The following is an 8,351-nucleotide window of genomic DNA, read 5'->3' as shown; positions in this document are numbered from 1 at the left end:
ATATAGCATGTTAGAGTTGATGGTCTTTGATAAACAATAAAAGCTTTCGAACCTTGTGTTAGGTTCATCCTCAGTCAAGTGAACTTTATGACTTTAAAAAACCGTCGAAGTAAACCTCTAAACAGGACAATTTCATAAAGTCATAATGTTCACTTGACTGAGGATGAACCGAGCACAAGGTTCGAAAGCATTTAATATTTATTAAAGACCATCAACTCTCACATACTTTATTATTGTGGACCTGCAACCATTATCACTATTTTCGACACGGAAAACTGTGCCCATTGTTATTACTATTATTAGGGAGGAGACCCTCTGTGAGGGCAGTATCATTGAAAATTATAGCTGTTTCTTTTTCATCAGCATGTAGCTGGTATATCAGATTTCCTAATTTCGTATAAAGATTTCTGTTCATTAGTTATATTTTTTCTAACATGTCGACAGCACACAGGCAGTCATCTACGAGAGTATAAAAGCAAGTGAATTAAGATACGTGATGTACAGGTATGTATACGTGGGTTGGTCAGTAGGCAAGAATTTTGATTATTATTATTATTATTGGTCAATCACAATCATCCTATTCGACTGGGTGGTTTTTACAGTGTAGGGTAGTTCCTCGCTGGACGAGTGGTTTTCGCGCTCGGCTGCCAATCCGGTGGTCCGAAGTTCGATTCCCGGCTCTGCCAACGCGGAATCAGAGGAATTTATTTCTGGTGATAGAAATTCATTTCTCGATATAATGTGGTTCGGATCCCACAATAAGCTGTAGGTCCCGTTGCTAGGTGACCAATTGGTTCCTAGCCACGTAAAAATATCTAATCCTTCGGCCAGCCCTAGGAGAGCTTCTAATCAGCTCAGTGGTCTGGTTAAAGTAAGATTTACTTTTTTTATATAGCGTAGGGTTCCGGGGTTCTTAGGGCCTGATCCTGTGCCTGTTAGCATTCCTTCTGTTTCTTTCTCGAGTTCTTTCCTCTGTAGCCATTGCCATATTTCATCGCTAGCCAGTTCTTTAGTTTCTCGTGTACTGTTCGTTCATTAGGTTGTTGTGCCATTCCTCTGTCTGTAATTGCTCTTGGGTGAAGTGCTTTCTGTATTGTCGTGTGTTTCCTAGTTTGCTGGTCTATGGTTCAGCCTTCGTCCACTCCACTACTGCGCTGTATCTGATTACTGGTACTGCCCATGTGTTAATGGCTTTTATCATATTTCCGGCGTTGAGTTTTGACATGAGTGTATCTTCTAGGCAATTGTATAGCCTATTATTTGTAGGCGAGTGATAGGCCTGTAGTTACTTCCTATAGTTTTCTTCTCTTTCTGTATTAAGAATGTTCTCCCTGTGATCGTCCATTTTAGTGCATAGTGGTTTGTGATACAATGCTGGAATTGTTTTGCTATTCGTGCGTGTAGGGCCTTAAAGTTTTAAACCAGTATGCAATGACTTCATCGGGTGGGGCATTCCAGTTGGGCATCTTCTTTGGCTGGTGTCTGGCTGTGTCTGTCGTGATCTCGGTGAATCCTTGTTTTATTCTCCCCATTTCTCCTGCCCTGACTTCCTGGAGCCATGTTTGTTGTCTCATACCGGATTGCTCTATATTGTTTTCCTAGAGTCTCGTACTTGGTTAGACTTCTGGAATTTCCTGGAGGTTGTCTTCCCCTATTATTATTATATTATTAGAATTCGCAGACTGACCTCACTTTGCCTCTGCATTGACGAGAGTGTATCCTCTTGGGATGAAGATGGTTTCGCCTGCACAGACACATCCTTAAAGGACACTCGTGCTCCTCTCTTCATAGCTCTCGCCTATTCAAGGACACCTCACCCCGCTGTCAGTGTCAGAGAGAGAGAGAGAATTTGTTATGTGTTACCCATTGTAACGAAATTTCCTGCACTCGTATTATTGGACTAAGATTAGAAGTTTTTATTTTTTATTGTTCCTTCTTCCTCATCTTTGTACTTTCAATATAATAGCCGAGCCTATAAGGCCATTAGCTTGCCTTAAATTGAATGTGAGAAACCTTTCACAAACGACAGTGATGAAGAAGAAACGGTTAGATGGAAGGAACGAAAGAATATCAGTAGGGTAACATTACCATAATGGTACTCAGTATAGTAAACCTTGATGCCAACGTTTTTTATCATATTAAACGAATTTGTTCCGGTTGGTAGGAAAGTTCAGAGATCCACACCAGGCCACTTATACCTTAGTACACCTTTCCGTAAATACGGACCGCTTTGAAAAACTCCTTGTTTAATTCTTACTAACCAAAAATTTAGAAACCAATTATTTTGATTCATAAATTATTGTATACATCAATTATAAAGGTACGAGTACACTGTAGATATTTTTTGCTAGATTTGCTCTAGCTAGGGCTCTCTAAATAGTGTAAACTACAGTGAGAGTGCTCTAGGTAGACTTAATCTCCGATTTCGGGAGATTTGTTATAGTCTAGCTAGTGTTGTAGTGGACACGAGGTTGACAGCACGTGCCGAGACTACTCTAGATCTATTTGTGAACTTAAATAGCTTTTTTCGATCTAGGGAGAGAACTGCTGTACAACGTGGGTAAAATGACGTCCAGTGGAAAATGAAAATGGGATAGTGATCAGACAATGTCACTAATACAGCGATATGAAAGTTTCCCAGAACTCTGGAATGTGTAGTTGGTGCATTACCTTAATAAAGAAAAGAAGGCAAGTGCTATAAAAGAAATGGCAAAGACATTAAATATTCCTGAATCAGAAATCACACGAAAGGGGCACAATCTGCGATGTCAAATGAACAGTGAAAATAAAAAAGAAGAAAAGTTGCATGGGAACTGATGTGACTGTGAAAAGTGCATGGGAATTCTTCGACGCTCTCCAATTCTTTTTCTTCAAATCCTTCATTATGACTAATCCCGCAGCTGCAGTAACTAGGTGCCTGACCTGCGACATCTCTCCACACACGTCTTAAGTCTGACTGAGACTTCCTCGTCAGACACACTCCAGTGTACACTAACGGTAGAGCAGTCTCGATATATTTGATCTACCACCACTCTACCGAAGCTCTAGGGAGAGCAAATTATGGTGTAGTGTACACACGCTTTAGGGTAAGTCTCATTAGAGCAAGCCAGGTCTAGCTAGATTTTAATTTTCATTGTACACGTACCTTGAGAAGAGAGAGAGAGAGAGAGAGAGTCTATCGAATAACTGTTGATTGTTTTAACCCCTTATGGTTTAAAGATTAGCGCATCAGGACCTTCCAAAGTGAATAATACCAAGATCTTAGTTTGCCGAGGGGCTGATGGGTCACATCCGTTATCTTTTACTTCATCTTTTTCACGGTTGCGACCCATATAGTAAGCTAACCACCGGGTACACGACACGCACCAAGGTAAGCAAAGGTACAATGATTTGGACCTGGAATTGCTCGTAAGTAAGTCGAGAATTGATCAGTTCGAGCAGGAGGCACCGAAAGAGAAAGAAACTGACCCTGTTACGGAAAATCCCAGATGACCTTTGAGAAGCCTTGGCCATTGCCTTGATGTTTGTTGCATTGCTTTCTTCATAAGAAATTTGTTATGATTCTGGTACTATGACGGTTTTTTTTTTTCTCGGTACCTAATGGCGATTGGTGTTTCATAGTTGCTAGTTGCGATGACCCGTAATGCGTAGAAATTGTTGGAAGGCCGGCAGGACGAGAGATTTATTCTTGAATCTCTGCAACTCGTAACGGTGTTTAGCATGACGTATTTGTAATAGATCGTTGAATGTAGTGTTCTAAAATAGGGATAGTTAAAAAAAAATCAGATTTGAAAAAAAACAGTCATGCCTAATACCGATTAAAAAAGCAGGATCGCTTCCCAATAGACGGAAGGCCACGGGAATGGCGAAACCAACAAGCAGGAGAAAATCCAATTGTTGCTGGTGAGGAGGTGGGAGGAAACTGCACGCGATTATGTCACGTCTCCTCAGAGTCATTTTGGGATCGTGCAACCAGTTAGGTGTTACAAGGCTTCCTTTAGATTTAACTTCAGAGGAAGTACCCTTACATTAGTCTCTCTCTCTCTCTCTCTCTCTCTCTCTCTCTCTCTCTATTCACCCTTTGTAACATTTATGTAAGGATTTGTAATAATGAGGGAACAGTTTTACCCTTGGTACTTATTATTATTATTATTATTATTATTATTATTATTATTATTATTATTATTATTATTATTATTATTATTATTATTATCGCAAAAGAGCAAAAAGTCGTATGAAATGTCCACAGAAAGGAATGAAACGAAATGAAATACGAGAAAAAGAGCGAAGAAAACAACAAACAGATAAAGCAGTAATAACATAAGATAAGAGTAGTACCCACGTACATAACAGCAATGTCATCCACGACAGCAAATGTAAATTGCTACCTCTTTTAAAAACGGATGTATCTTTTGCATAAACCAAAAGTAGCGACTTAACTGTTTTTCTTTTTCTTGGGCTCCTTCACTTTTATTACCTCCCGTAGCGAGGTCATGGTTTCTGAAATCTTGTCTGTGTGTGTGTGTGTGTGTGTGTGAGTAACCGAAATACCTCTAGAACGGAAGAGGGGCGACGGCCCTGGGTGAAAATCCGGGCTTTCCGGCAGATGGATATCGACGAAGAAACTTGAACGATTTGTTCATGGCTGCAATTTTACTCAGCAACTTGGACCGCAGTTTTCGGAAAGCAATGGTTGATATTAAGCTTTTAGGCAACAGCTGTCTTAAAGCTGAAACGTTAAATGGGAAGCGTTATTACGCTAACTTGCTCTGCGCTTTTGATAAATATCAAGTAGGCTAGTCATCGTCATGTTAGGAAATGATGTGGATTCCGGCGGTAAACCATATTTATTTTGTTAATGAATTATTCTGAGCAGCATTAGATTCATTTACCGAAATCAGATTCAGTAGGATGTTCGCTGCTTGCGTTGGCTGTGAACGTTTTCACTTATTAATATCATTATTATTGTTGTTGTTGTTTTGTGTTGCTGCAGTACGTTGCTCGTGTTGTTTTTATGATTACCGTTATGTTGTTGATATATTAGGCTCTTGTATAAGTATCGCTATACCTGGTTGCGATGGGCAAATGTACAGACTGAAATACGGATTTAATCCATTTGTGTGTGTGTGTGTGTGTGTCATCTAGCAAAGCGGGTGATCTTCATACGGCTTTGCCGATTTTGAGTGATTCCGTCCGGGTCTTATTGGAGAGCCATCCTCATTCCACAGAACTTGCGGCATGCACACCGCCGCCGCATCATTCAGATCTCTCGTTGAAACCATTTTCCCCTTCTGGGTTTCAGCAACATTCCTAGACACTCGGTTCAGGACGGATTGCTCATAGTGGCCATTCCCTGTTCCCCAGCAGTGGTCATTGTAATGAAGACCATCGTCGGCACATATTTTACTGGGATGTCTTAAGGCTTCAGATTGATTTCAGTGGGTCAGTTCCATTGTCGCCCTTGGTTCATGCGTCTGCTCGCTTTGAACTGGATTCTCCAGAGGAGAGGTGCTGCGGCGTTACATTTCCTACAATTCGAGGTCATTGGATGCTATTACACGTTCCCTGCATGGAGGTCTTTCGATTTATACATCACAAATATATGGTTCTTAATTGGCGTTAAAATTCCCGTAAGTAGAGGCGTTTCGTTTCAATTCATAAAACTGACCCCAGGCAGTTCTGTCTAAATTGAGGCATTGCAGTTGAAAGCTAGCCATCCATACCGTATTAAAGTGCCATGTTCATTTTCTTCATCTTCTCCAAAATTCAATTTTTGGTGACTTGGGTCATTTTAAAAGCGGGCCATCAAAATTGGCAACGCAGTAGAAACAGAAAGGGGGAGCTGCTGTTCCGTTATATCGTTCGGTGCATAAAAAACATAATGAATTCAATATACCTCGAGTTCAGTTCATGGATACTTAAGGCAGGAGATTCCCATCTTTACGGTAGTTTAAATACTGTAAATTTGTTTCAGCTCTAAAATAGCAGTTCCTTCGAAACCCTGCTGATTTTATCCTAACATTTAATATCCGTAAAAATAAATGAGTGAAGTCATTCAGACTTATACTTCATTCATAGATTATTATTATTATTATTATTATTATTATTATTATTATTATTATTATTATTATTATTATTATTATTAGCTGCGTGTAAGGTTCGAGCCTGTTGACCTGGGGAGTCTCTCGTCTATTTTCCGCCTTTGAGAGGCCTTTGTCTGAGGTTTCGAAACCCCCCTCTGACCTTTACATTTTTAATTTCCTACGTTCTGTAGCGTTCCGGAATGGAGGCCAACTGTCCTTCTATTAGAAACTCTCACACAAACAAAGGAAATTGAAGGAAAATAGAAATCCTGGTGGTCATTTTCTCAGCACGGACAGCTTTTGATGATATGTTGAGGGACCTTTTTCTTTCATAGCAGGATACGGTAGTTCTGCAACTGCAGGCCAATGTAATAATACTCTGAGATTTATTGTGGCCACAGGTCGTCTCATCTGCTATGAATTTTGGAGTGAAGCAAATTCAGAATTCTGTAACTAGTAGACAGGGCAGATGGTACCAACTGGGATTCAGGTATATTACTAATGCATATGAGGAAAAAGGACGATTTTTTTCAAGGCATCCACCGTCTGGAAATGTCAGGCTGAACCCACATTGATATTCAATACACAATTTCCTGTTGGTTTGTAACGTTCAAGTTTCTAGCATCCGCTAGACCCTACTTATCTGATTGACGTCCGTTATGAACTTTCACGGACGTGAATGTGTTTATAACAAGCATTGGTAATATTAAACAATTAAAGTTATCGTATGGATAGGCCTCAAAAAGTATCTTGGCGCTTGGGCTTCATTGTGATCCATTGCCACATCTTCCAGGTCTTGTTTGCTTTTTGGAATAATTTGTTATTCAGTGGATAATCTCATCATCTTACATTTAAATGCTAAATTAACTAATTTGTAAATATGATCATCTTTGTCCTTGTCAGTCAGTTACAAGCTGTGATTTTTCAGTTTGTAGAGAAATTACGGTAAAAAAGAATGAACGGTGTACGACTTTCACAAACACCAAGAAAACGATTTTTTTTTTTTTTTTTTATCGCGGAAGACCTTGCATCTTTCTTTACGTAAAGGGCTTCGGTATAAGAAAAAATATTGATTTTTTCCACGCAACCTTTCTCTGCTCTGTGTTGTTTCCAGGGTTACCACTACTTAATTTAATCATGTCAGTTTGGTCTGTTTGTTTTGTTTTCGTTACCACTACTTAATTTAATCATGTCATTTGGTCTGTTTGTTTTCGTTGATGATCCTTTCAAGTAATGTTGTTGTGAAAACATCATCTGTGAAGTATCTGGCTATGAAAGTTGATTGTTTTGAATCAGACATAGATTCGCACACACAGATTATATATATATAGATATATATATATATATATATATTATAATATAGTTATATATATCTATATATATCTATATACATATAGATATATATATATATATATATATATATAATATCTATATATATATAAATATATATATATATAATATATTATATATATATATATATATATAATATATAGATATATATATAGATATATATATAGATATATATATATATATATATATATATATATTATTATATATTATATATATATCTATATATATATAGTATATAGATGTGTGTGTATATGTATAGATATATATATATATATATATATGTGTTGTGTGTTTTGTGTGTTGTGTGTGTATGAATAACTTGATCACGAAATATATATGACGTGATGCTATGTGTAAAATAAAGGTAATGCCACTGAGGAAAATGAAAAAAAGGAAACTGCCTGAGATCTCTCGTCTTAATGCAAAACTCAAATGCAAGACTCAGTCTTGCCCTCAGTAAAGGGTCGTTAAGACCGAAAGATCTCAGGCAGTTATCGTTTTTTCATTTTCCTAAGTTGGCCTTACCTTTTATATATATATTATATATATATATATATATATATATATATATATATATATATATATATATATAATACACACACATATGTATGTATGTATGTATTGTATGTACGTATTTTCTCTCCCTCTGTCTGTCTGCGTCTGTTTGTGTCGCGCACACAAGATCGCATAAAAGGCGAGCGAGCTTCCACCACCGTCGGAAGGCTAATACACCAAAGGACGAGACAGAATCCCTCCTTTTAACTGAAGCGCTGTTAAGGAGATGCCTTGAATGGGGGGGGAAAAGAAGCAATAAACCATTAGCTCAACGTTATTGGGAGATTAGTTTGGCATTCTGTGGAATCCATATCTGCTGAATAGTTTGCGAATGGCCACACAGCAACTTCCGCGGCTTAAAAG

General features: G+C 38.2%; 1 protein-coding gene across 1 annotated transcript in view; it reads left to right on the top strand.

Annotated features, from left to right (window-relative positions):
* The window catches only part of LOC135222604 (cell adhesion molecule Dscam1-like), a 677,404-nt gene that overhangs the window by 116,124 nt on the left and 552,929 nt on the right, over positions 1-8,351 (top strand).

This window comes from Macrobrachium nipponense, chromosome 8 (genome assembly GCF_015104395.2).
Source record: "Macrobrachium nipponense isolate FS-2020 chromosome 8, ASM1510439v2, whole genome shotgun sequence".
Lineage (NCBI taxonomy): Eukaryota > Metazoa > Arthropoda > Malacostraca > Decapoda > Palaemonidae > Macrobrachium > Macrobrachium nipponense.
Note: the sequence above shows the minus strand (reverse complement) of the source record. Positions and strands in the feature narration are given on the sequence as shown.